The sequence below is a fragment of the Manis javanica genome, chromosome 5 (assembly GCF_040802235.1).
Source record: "Manis javanica isolate MJ-LG chromosome 5, MJ_LKY, whole genome shotgun sequence".
NCBI classification, from domain to species: Eukaryota; Metazoa; Chordata; class Mammalia; order Pholidota; family Manidae; genus Manis; species Manis javanica.
The window spans coordinates 138230681-138243428 of record NC_133160.1 but is presented as its reverse complement, the minus strand read 5'-3'; the positions used below and the strand labels follow the sequence as shown (position 1 = coordinate 138243428).

At 37.3% G+C, this 12748-nt stretch overlaps 1 long non-coding RNA gene across 1 annotated transcript in view; it reads left to right on the top strand.

The window, feature by feature from the left end:
• LOC140849408 (uncharacterized) overlaps positions 1-9468 on the top strand; it is a 112908-nt gene extending 103440 nt beyond the window's left edge. The window contains exon 3 of the long non-coding RNA XR_012131157.1: positions 7206-9468. This is a non-coding gene — a long non-coding RNA (uncharacterized lncRNA). The remainder of the gene's footprint in view (positions 1-7205) is intronic.
• The last annotated feature ends 3280 nt before the right edge of the window (positions 9469-12748 follow it).

Below are 12748 nucleotides of genomic sequence, written 5' to 3'. Positions count from 1 at the left end.
AGATCCAAGCCCCACCCTTGCAAATTATATATTACTGTTCAGTTTTGCAATTCTTTGTAAAGAAACAAATAATAGCAATATTTAAGCCCATGTTTATGTGTCCATGATTGAAATTTCAGTCCTTTTGAAAGAGTTCATACTATTTAGCACCTGGGTAAATGAGCCAGAATGGCTCTGTGCCTTTGGTAAATATTAATAAACTGACTGAGCCTTAGCTCATTCTCCTGTGGAGGCAGACAGACTGAAAGTGGATCAAGCTGCACGACCTCCTCGCTCCGTGGCACGTACAAGTTCCTTCTTCTTTTACCTTCTTTCCTCTTCAGAAAATCAAAGGATGTAGCTGAATCATAAGATTTGTTAGATAATGAGGAGTATTCATAGTTTTGGTTTATATAATAAATTCTCAAAGGTAATTATTCTCAAAAGTGATTATTAATTCCTAGAAGGAGAAGTGAGGAGAAAAGAATGGAATGTGAGGAGAGATGGTCAAGATCACCAGTGGAGGAACTTCAGAACTGGCTTTGACAGGGTATGGACGTCAGATCCTGCTGTTTGGGGACAGGGAATGATGTCACGGATGATTCCTTAGAGCAGATGGCTTTTGACTTTGGCCTTAAAGCCAGGATTTTACTATGTGGAAAAGACATTTTCAAGCACGGGTACCATTTTTGTAGCTATAGCTGAGACTAGATCATAGGCCATTTGGGGAAACTTTATATTAAAAAAAAAGTTTATGACATGCTTTTGGTTTAAAAATAAAGTTTGTGGTAATGTTAGTGGAAGTGTTGCCTGTTCCTTTTCTTTCTTTTTAAAGTTTCTTTTCTCCTTGTCTCTCTTTTCCATTTTCTTCCCTCCTTGCCTAAACTTGCCTAGAGTAACCTATACCTGGGCCTAAATAGCTGAAGATACTAATGATTCTCCAGAGCCAGGAGTTGGTTGGGATGATTCCCACTGGAACTTGAGAAAAGAAGTTGGGCAATTTGTGAATTCTTTATGGCATGAAACTTGGCTTCAGAACCTACAAGGCTCATCCCTCAGGTTAAGGATAAGAATACTGGTCCCAGGCAACCCTCTTCTAGGGAGTTTTGCCCCACCTTTAATATCTGCAACTTTGTGAGTAGAGTATTTCCTTTCATAAAACTGTCCTATAAATTAGTTGAAGCCTGGATGCCTCATGTTTAAAACAGATTGGTTCATCTGGTTTATTGTGCCGTGGTTTAAATTTAGTCTCTGAAGCTCTTTTGGAAATAGAATGTGTGACCAGATTTTAGGAACATGATTTAAAAGATTTGGTAGCTCTTTTCTGTGTGGGTCTCACAGCCCTTGAATGTTTGGTTACCCCAGATTAAGAGTCATGAGAACTTTGATAGCCTCTTAAAGTAACTCTGGCCTCTCTCTCTCTCTGGTACAGTCTGAGAGAGGTAGCCATTGTTCTGAAACAAAAGCATTTGCAGAAGTGCCATTTCTCCCATTGCAGAATTTTAATGTTCCACACAATGCTAGTTCTTCCATCTCCATTCTTTTCTCAGTCTGGAGCTGTACCTTCCTTAACTGATGAAGTAAACTTTGCTTGTTTAGGATGTGAATGCACTTGACAGCCTCTAACTTGAGATCCAATGGTGGTTGCCTTTGTATAATATCCTTCCTTTGAGTGTGGGCTGAGTTTATTCTTTGTCTTCTACCAAACAGAATACCAAAGTTATAGGATATCATTTTGTCATTAGGATATAAAAAGATTATCTTTTCCCTCTATATGGACATCTAATAGGACACAAAAAGAAAAGTGCACAGAAATGGTCAGATCCTGCCATAGTAGATAAGAAAAATAAAATCTCTGAAGAAAGGAGAGCAGATCTGGGTGCAGCACTATTATTGCAGGAATAGGTTTAAATTCTGAGTATGTGAACATGGAAGACAATGAACAAATGTATTTTAATTTACATTTTGTATGCTCCTCTGTCCTATAAGCCACATAGCTTGTTGCCATTAAAAAAGTTAATATATTAACTTTTACAAACTTTAGTTCTCTCATCTGTAAAATTGGGATCATGTTAACTGAATCCTTTTTAAGATTCTTATAAACATCAAGTTAAATAATTTGTGAAGAAGCATGTGGCACACTCAAGATTAATATGGAAATTCATCTGGGAATCAGTAATGGGCAAGGTGTTGTGCTAGGTAATGTTTATTGGATTATTTCCAGTCTGCTTACCTCAATTTCCACATAAGGCAATTTCAAATACCCTGTTCCAACTGGCCTTCATCAAACCTTGGTTAGTAAAGTTGAATTTAATTCCATCTGCCTGTGTATTGGAAGTGCAAGGGACTTCATATTAATATATAATGCCAGGTAGATCAAACCTCACAGCTGTATAAAACTCTGGGAGTCTGTTCTAGACCCTGATGCTGCATTGATATAAGGGCTGTATGACAGCCAACTGTGACAATTACTTCTGTTTAATTTTCTAATTTCAGTAAAGACTATTTAGTTTGCCTATAAAGTCCATCTGTATCAGAAGCCAGGGCAGTTACTTATGAGCAGTAATAGCTTGTAATAGTTGCTTTAATACCCTAGGGTGAGTAGAAGATTCTATGAGCTCTTCAATAATTAATATGACTTTATTTATAAATGTATTAAAGCAAAAAACACATGGGCTTAAAGAATGTTTGGCATATGGTAGGTACTAAAATGTTTGTCAATAGCATCTAGGAATAAATAGGTAACTGAAGGTTAGTGCATCTACATAAATTATTTCCAAACTGGGGTACTTTGGGGAGGCAAACAGAGATCGATTGCTGAAACAAACTTAAATAGGGTCTATCTTAGGTAAAATAGTAGGCAAATTCATGCTAATATATATATATATATATACATACACTTTCATGGTTCATGTCTTTTGTTAGCAGACAAACACACTGCATAGAACACAAATAATAAAATACTATGGAGTATTCCATTGTTAAGAGTTAGTAGTCATTTTGAAAACTCAGAAATTGACATGCAAGATCTTTGTGTTTTCAGTCTTTCCAATGCAGCTCTAAATTTATTCATCCAGAGAAACATGATGAGCATTGTGTTAAATAGCAAAAAATCAACTGTGTAAATTTAAAGACCAAATTGTCTTAATTCAATGATTTATGGACTGGGGAGCATTTTATCTGGCAAATAGGAAAGGAGCTCCATTGAGTGGCAGAAATAGGGTTTAAAAGGCAAATCGGAGCATTAAAAAGGAAATTATCGGCAAAAATGCACTGTTTTACGCAAGGCCACCATCCTAAAGAGAACAAAAGGGGTTTATACAAAGATTAACTCCAGTGCTGACCAGGAAACTCCAGGTTTGCTGATTAAAGATCATATTTCTGGGAGAAGCTGCAATGAGGTTAGGAGTTAAGTTTTGGTGGGGTTTTGCATAAATGAGTCCATTTTGGGTTTGCTGTTTCCTTTTTAACACTTGTAATTAAGAATCACTGAAAATCTATAAAATACAATTTAAAAAACAATTTACAGATGGGCCAACTTCAAATCTTTGTACAGCATACTTTCATGATTTAAACCAAACATAAATCACAAAGCCAACAAAAGTTTTCATGTATTTCCATGATTAGTTAAATCGGTTGTAATGTAGTTTTCCAGGGGATTTGTCATCAAATTATTCAAAGAAATAATTGCTCAAGATGAAAAGAAAATTTAATCTTCTACCACAGATTTTTCTTTTGGGGTCTTTATTGGTCAATAAATTTTGTTCCAGAAAAAGTAAAGCATGCTACTTAATGCTAATCTTTATTTCTTTGTAAATTATGGTCTGTGTTATACATCATACATCTAATGGATAATTTACAAGTGACACTTGGAGGATTGAGTTGGTCTGGGATTAAATAATTTGAGAAATGGGTTGTTATTTCATGATCATTTTGGTAAACTGCACCTAGGATATTGCCTTCTCTGTGCTACACTGTCTTCCCTATGTTTCATCAGAAGATGAATGGATAAAGAAGAGTGGTACATATACACAATTAAAAAGCAGTCCATAACTCTACTTCTGGAGGGAAAATTTGGCACTCTAGTCCTTTAACTCTTGAAGCTTTACAACTAAAATATTTCTATTGCCATTGAACTAGGCATTTGAAATTTCAGCACCTGCCACTTCACTGTTACAATTTCAAGTGGTTTCCATATTTTGATATGAAAAGGAGACACAAGTAGGATGATCAGTGACATTAAAGGCTTATTTTGTATAATCAGCTGTGATCACAGTTTGAGGATACTTTTCTCCCAAAGCAAATGTCATTTTTCAGTCTTAATTATATCTCAATTCAACTGCTATTCCCATTGATGCCCACCTTATTCTTGCTATTTAAAATTATACCCTCATACAAAGGTACATTAACAATCTTCTTTTTTTGTACTTGTTGTATGTATTTTTTTATATTAAGGTATTACTGATACACACTCTTATGAAGGTTTCACATGAGAAAACAATGTAGCTACTGCATTCACCCACACTATCATGTCCCCCCCATACCTCATTGGAGTCACTGCCCATCAGTGTAGTAAGATGCCACAGAGTCACTATTTGCCTTCTCTGTGCTACACTGTCTTCCCCATGTTCCATCAGTAGACGAATGGATAAAGAAGATGTGGTACATATACACAATGGAATACTGTACATTAATAATCTTCACAGGTCAACATATTGTACTCATCACATTTTAATTACTCATTCCTTTTGTTTATGACAATATATCATGCTGTAATTGCAGTAGAAATATCTCCACAATAATATCTCCTTAGTATTATTATCTTCTATTGCACAAAGGAGTTCAAAACTCTGTCATCTGCATGCCTTGAAAATTTCTTCTTGATTTAATTATGACTCAGTTGAATTACTAATATTGAGGATATACTGATAACTTCAAAGTGCTCTATTTATTTTAAACTAAAATCAACAAAAATATGTCCACAGTGTAATTTGTAGAGTTGAAACTTATTTAACACTTATTCTGAAATAAGAACTATTTTAAACTCTTTATGTGTTAAATCAGGGTTGTCAAACTATGTCTTATGGGCCAAATTCAGCTCCACTGCTTGCTTTTGTACATAAAGTTTTATTGGAACACAGCCACACTCATTAATTTCCTATTGTTAACTAATTGCCATTTAGACTGCATGCCCACAAAGCCTGAAATATTTACTATTTAGTACTTTACAGAAGAAGTTTGCCAATCCCTGCATTAAAACTTCTGATTTCCTTGACCAACTTGTAGTGCATTGCTCTTATCTTTATTTTAAAGATGAATAAAATGGACAATGAGAGGCTAAGTAACTTGCCTAAGGTCATATAGTTAGCATATGAAGAAGCAATTATTCCAACATATTTCTATTAACAAAAATTGAGTGGACCTTAATAGAATTTTTTTTCTCCAAAGCATAAAGTACCTTCCAATTGTGGACTAGTACGGATTTTACGACAAACCTCTAGTCACTTTCTGTTATCTGTGTGGATTTCAGATAGTAAAATTCACTACACTTGTAGTACAAAGCAGAACTCCCATAGTGTTCTCTGTAAATACTACTAGAGGGTCAAAAGAATTCAATATGAATGATATATGGTATGATATATATGAAGCTTAGTTGGCCTAAGAAAAATAACAATCAATAAAAGGATTATAAAGGGATTCCATGTCCTTTACATTTTCTTGTCTTTAGAGCAGTTACAGGAGGCATTTAGGCAATGACACTAATTAGAGAAGATAATAGATAATCCTGTCATTAGGACCAGAGTTTTAGATAATGACTATAGTTTTTGGGGAAAGCCTTGTCACTATTTAAACCATTCATCCATACCCAATCCCTTTGGAAAATTAAATTTTTGCACTAATCAGAGCAGGTTTTCTGCACCTGCCAGCACATGATGGACTTCCCAATAACAGGCGAATAAATGGTCTTTTTCACACTTGGAACTAGGTTTCCATGGCAACACTCCCTGTATGCATTCAAATGAAACCTCTCTCTTTCCCTTCAAGAGTCTTTTCCTTTTCTTTTCCCTACCTAAGCTTTTTCATTAAAAATAAGTACCTTTATCTTTGAAAGGCTAAAACCTACCAGTGGTTTAGAAGGAAAATACACAAACACACACACATTCCCCTGGACGTTGACTTTCTTCTTTATTATGCCACATGAACAATAGCCAGAACTAGCTTTGGACAAGGAAAATGACTGAGAGGACTCAAACTTAATTCCAAATGAGAAAACTGAATCAGAAGCTAGGGCATGTGATTTTTGCCAACATGCAACAATAAACTAGGAATTATTTTCATACTGCCTGAAAATAAAATAGTATAAATGGACATCAAGTTAAGAGCAGACCATGTTGTGCATATTGACAGCCTTCTTGATTATCACCAGATGACTTGTATATTGATAAGGCACAGCTTCTACTGTTAGTAGCAGGCATTTGATGAAAGCATAAACCATTTCTAGTAAATAACTGCCTAAAAGAAATTTGGGTGTGAGTGAATTTTCCAGGAGAGTTTAACTACAAAATAACCGAGTAAAAAAAGAATAAACAAGGACAAAAAGACAGAGAGAAAAGGAGAGTTATTGATATGCAATGATATTGATCTTTACAGATATCCTCAACCAAGATGAAATACATGCAGAATAAAATGCTAGAATACACTGTGATTTGACTTGTGGGCTTTGGAGTGATGTTCTTCTGCCAGCTGTCTGTTACGGGTCCTCAACAGGATTAAGTTCTTTCTATATTAGTTGCCAAGGCACACGCTTCCATGACTGTGTGTGCATGTGTTTTTCTTCATTATGTTTATTACAATTGCATTTATTGAAATGCAATTGTGTATACATTGACTCTAATAATAAAAATGGGGCTTCTATTTTGCATGATTTTTATTTTTAATTTTATTTTCCTGAGAATTCCCAAGTGTTATATTTTATGAAAGTATTGTTGCAATAATACTGTCACAATAATATTGTGATATTTGTTAATGGTCTGAGAAGTACTATGGTTGATATTAGGTCATAATTAGAGACTGGGGTTCTCTGTGCGCTTGAATGAATGAGTTTCATTGTTTTTAAAAAGAAAAACAATCAATGGCACAAATGAATTGTTGACAGGTATTTTCCATGCACTGTGTCATTTCAGCTTCACATCTATGAAACAGATCTTATTTAATTCTTTTTACAGATAGAGAAACTGCTGCTTAAGGAGATGAAAGTCACTTGTTGTATTACTCAGGGTGCTGCTGAAGATAGAATCTAACTCAGATGACTGGAGATATCTTAATGAAGGAACTTGTTACAGAGGAGTAAGCAAAATCAAGAGAATCATGACGGGGTATTGAAGTGACCCAAAATTGGCAAAAACAGGAAGCCATTATCATGTGTGGGTGTGTATGGGCAAGGGAATAAAGTTGTTACTGGAGAGAAAGTTGTACTTTTAGGAGAAGGGCTGCATTATAAGCCCTTGGCTGTTGGGTGGAGAACCACAGCCACTGTTAACCTGCATGCTGGCAGGATGGAGCCAAAGTAAGAAGCCCTCAGTCTTTCTCTCCAGTGAGAACTGGAGACATGGAAGAAGGGCCACCCAACAAAAATGATGGTGAGGGAGGGACACAGCCACTGCCATTAAATCACCCCCAGAGCAGAAAGAAAGCAAGGAAGAAATATGCCGAACTTTCTCCTCTCCCACTTACACATGTCTTCCCCAGAGATACATGTGCCTTGAACAATTAATAAAGCTTATGTCTCAGACCCTGCCTGGCATAGGTCCCTTCTAAGGCTTTGGTAAGTAATAATATATCAATATATTTAGAAATCACAGTTTCTGTGAAATATAAAAGACTAATTTTTTTTCAAGCCCTACTCATTAAGAGCTCGTTTTCCTTTCCCTCCTAATTTCTCATTTCTCTTTCCCTCCTAATGTGCATATTGGAGAGGCCACTGCCATTCTGGGGAACCCAATTAAGAAGAGATTGAGTTAGGGATAAATTCAGGGATTGTTTGTAGGATATATTTTTATGGCTTACTGGTCCTTTTTTATTTAGTTAAGTCACTGCTGTCATGAAATTGTAGGAATGCCCTCCAGAAACCCTCTGACCCCTGCTATGTCAATTCACTTGCTATTATAGCAAAAAGGTGCAGGGTGGTGCTGAATAGGAACGTGTCTTGGGCACTTCAGACAGGAAGTATGTAGGTTGAGAAGGAACAAAAAGGTTTAAAAGAAGCAGCAAGGTTAAATATTGAAATCTATCAGTAGAAAAGTGTTCCAAGTTGTGTTGGTCCACAGGGCAGTAGTACAGTTCCTTTTGGGTTCCTGGACCTGATTCCAGTGCATGTGTGTGGGAGGGCAGTTGTTACCTGTGCTTCTGATCAACCGGCTACAGATTAGAGGTTCCAACAACCTCTTCCTTAGGTTTGATTAATCTGCTAGAACAGTTTATAGAACTCAGGAAAATAGATTTACCAGTTTAATAAAGGAAGTAAGTTAACAACCAGATGAAGAGATACATAAAGAAAGGTCCCATGAGCTTCTAGCCTCATGGAGCTTGGGCCCTGGCTCAGTGTCACATGTACACATTCTGGTTCCCAAGCATGGAAACTCTCCAACAGAGAAACAGGGGCCACGAAAGAGATAAGATTTTCTCCTGGGGTCTTGTAAGGGCTTCACTGCATAGTCATGATTGACTAAATCACTGGCCATTGGCTGATTAAATCTCTAGCCCCCCATCCTTGGTTGGGGTCCAAAAGTCTCTCATTAACATGACAAGACATAACATGCATTTCACCTGTAAGGCTCTGAAGTGTTTTCAGGAACTGTGGATGAAGACCAAATATATGTGGGAAATATATATTTGGTCATCTGAATGACTGCATATGTATTCTCATAACTTCTTATATCACACAAATATATTAAATACATGAAAAAAGAGAACCCTGATATTTACCCATATTTGACAATGTTAAAGAACATAAACTCCACTAAGCAAATTCAAATATTTAATTGGCATTATTCAACAATTTATGAATCCAACAGCAGCTCATCCTACAAATACAGGGTGTGCTCCAAGGTGTTGTACAGAACAGAAGGCTTTTACAGGTAGAAATGGTGGAACAAGGAAGTTAATAGCAAAAGGAAAGAACTGTTTTAGGCAAGGTCACCTTTCCTTAGGGGTAAGTGCAGGGGATTTTATCAAGCAGATTACCTCAGTAGTTCTGGTCAGGAAATTCCAGACTGCTTGGTTTAAAATTCGATTCCAGGAATAGGCTGAAACTACAATTAGGTTAGTGTTAAGTCTTGGTGGGGCTTAACTTAAGTGACTCCACTTTGGGCCTCTTGTTTCTTTTTAACAACAATCCTAAATATTTACATATCACCAAGAAGAATTTGTCAAATTAAAAGAAACTTGTCTAAATTCTATATATAATAGATTAAAAAAATCAAACTTTGTTCAACCATATAAAAATAAATGCAGAATTATCTTTCTAATCTTTCTAGAAAGAGTGTTATTATTCAGATCATTGTCATATGAAAAGTATGCAGAAAAAATAATTTAGGGGATAAACACTGAAGAGAAAATTAATACAAAAATATTTTTGTGTATGGATTTTGTGATATGGGTGGTATTTGTCTTGAACATTTCTTTAAGAATTTGTTCTGTTTTCTTCAAATATATAATTTGTTATGATGCCTTTTCTGAATGTAAGTATTCACTTTTCTTCCTAACTTCATATGTAAAATTCCATATTCTTTTTCTATAAGGGAACTGTGGGTAAAATTGTAATATTTCCAGAATATCTCACCTGCCTTTAGTGCATCTACAGTATCAACAGGCAGTCCTCAGTGGTGGAGAGAGGTAGTCCATCTCCATTATCAATGGGTAATTACCTGGGCAACCAAGAGCTTATCTGAACCTGAGAGGTTAGGGGGAGGGCCAGTTTGCTTCTGCTGGAGCAGGAAAAATAGACAGCCCCGGACTGCAGTTTATAAGCCATAAATGGGTTTTAAACTTTATTTCTCCCTTTGACTGATTTTAGTTTTAGAGGTATTTTGCCCTGGGATTTCCTCTCCCCAGAGTTATATCTGGCGGTAGGTGACAGGACTTCTGAACCCGAAATCTGTCATAACGGGTGTGACCTTTGGAAGGGATGCCCCTAGTGATGATCTGGAGAAGTGGCACTCGTGCCAATGGATGTGTATTTGCACTTGTGTGGTGGTGGAAGCTCCACCACCACTGCTGGCTATGCTGTCACCCAACCACGGCCTGAGCCAAAGGCTGCTGCTGCTGCTGCTGTTCCTGCTGCCAGCTGGAGCCCTGTGGGTCAGGGAGGCTGAGAAGAGGCCCTGAGCCCGTGGAGAGGAGTGCCTCATGTGCTCTTAGGGGGGCTTACACTGGGAGCCAATAGCCCTCCTCAGGTGGCAGATAGACTATACTGGGCCTCTGCCCGTATCAGAAGAATATCAGTGTGCTATGTATGACTAGTGTGGACACAGCTACTGGACTATTGGCTGTTTTTCCTGCACATTGTGCAGATCAACAAACCACCAAGAGGGTCCTAGAGCATCTCTTTGCAGCCTATGGCTGGCTGCAGGTGATTGAGAGGGATCAAGGCATCCACTTTACTGGACATGCATTACAAGGATGGGTGCAATAATTAGGAATAAAGAGGAAATTTCATGTACCATATAGCCCTACCACAGTAGGCATGATAAAGAGGTACAATGGTTTGTTGCCCAATAGTCTACAAGGCTGGTCAATTCACCTATGAACAGTGCTACAGCATTTGAATGAGAAGCTCCGTAAAGGAGTTTTGAGCTCTGTGGATATACAACTGTGTGTGTAAACCAAAGAAGAGTTTATTGAAGCCAGAATACAGCCAGCAGAGCAATATCCTGCTGCCAGCCCCTACTGCATTAAATCCTGGAGATACTGTTGAATGGATATGGCCCTGGACATTTCAACACATGGACTGGCAGTGGCTGGCCCTTCTGGCACCTTGGGGAAAAGGCCTGGGAACTGGCCTCCTGCGTATTCCTGGAGTAACAGCAGAGAGGCTCCAAAAGATCACAGTTATTTTCTTCTATAGTCCTTGTGGCCTGGATGTGCCCCGTGGCTGCAGCTGCCACATGACGGCTGGAATGGATGAATTTTGGACTTAATCTGCATAGGACTTTGAACCTAGCTGAATCCTCCAGCTTGAGGATTATAATGATTTTATTGCTGTTACTATTCTATGTCATTAATCTGATCACAATGCTCCAGTTTTCTCACCCAGGGACCATTGCAGAAGAGGGGAAATGAGTAAATTATAAGGCAAGTCTTCTGGAGGGGTGGCCTGTGGGTGAAATTGTAATATTTCCAGAATATCTTGCCTGCCTTTAGTACATCTGCTTATCAACAGGTGTTCCTCAGGGTGGATAGAAGTAGTCCATCTCCATATCATTGGGTAATTACCTGGGCAACTGAGGGCTTATCTGAACCTGAGAGGTTAGGGGGAGGGCTAGTTTGCTTCTGCTGGAGCAGGAAAGAGAGATGGCCCTGGGCTGCAGTTTGTAAGCAATAAATGGGTTTTAAACTTTATTTCTCCTTTTGACTGATTTCAGTTTTAGCAGTATTTTGCCCAGGCATTTCCTCTCCCTGGAGTTACAGGTATATTCAAAGTTTCAGGCCCCAGGAGAATAATTTGTCCCTGCTTCTGAAGGTGCCTATCCTTGACTGAACTCAAACAGAAATCAGATTCCCAGATGAGTCTACCTGAAAGAGGCTGGGGGAAAATGAATGAAGTTCAAGGGAGAGAAGAGATAGAGAAGGACAAGCCCATTTTCCAAGTTCACATGGTTACAAAAGAGTAAGGTCAGGGGCTCCAGATCTCTCTAATTCTAAAGCACATTGTGTTTGCTTCTATTTCTGTAAGACCTGGTCATTACACAACAAAGGAGTTGGAGTAAGAGGTGGGGTAAGAGTTAGGTCATTCCTCTATTCAATTTAGCTACAGTCTCAAAATGGGTAAAATAATATCATTATTTTTAGAGCATATGAAAAGTAGTATAATTTGTAGCATTATGAATAAAAATAAAATTATCTGTTTTTTTAAAAAATTTCAGAAAATTATGTCTTATTCTTAATGTAATCTGCATGACTAACATCTTGCTTCTGAAATAATTGGCTAATTGTAAACAAGCCCCACATTTAAGGGTATTGCATATTAATAAGGATAGTTATTTGACATTCTTTGACACAGCTTCAGTTAGAAAACTTGTAGAGCAGAACAAAACAAAGTGAAATTAAATTACCAATTAAGATACATTTTTCTTTTTCCTTTCTTTTAAGGCAGCACAAAATTATGACACTAATTCAGAAGCAAGCTACTTGTGCTTTAAATATCTTAAATTCAGGTACTATGAAATCTTGCTCTTAGCCATATATTCTAAAACATGTAAAATTTTCCTCTGATATGATGAAAATACATGAAATTTTACTGATGCATTTCTATGAATCTTATTTTTTTATTTGTGATGTCTGTTTGGAAATAGTAAACTTTAAGCATTTAAAAAAAATCAGGATGAGGAGAATCAAGAAGAGCCATCCATCTTTCAGACAAAAAAGAACATCTGCTAATAGCTAACATGCTTGAACCAGCTGGATTATGCCTATGATAAGGTTCATTACTTTCTAAGGGGTGAGAGCTCCTGCTCCAATTGAATGTATTTAGCTACATTAGCAACCCAGA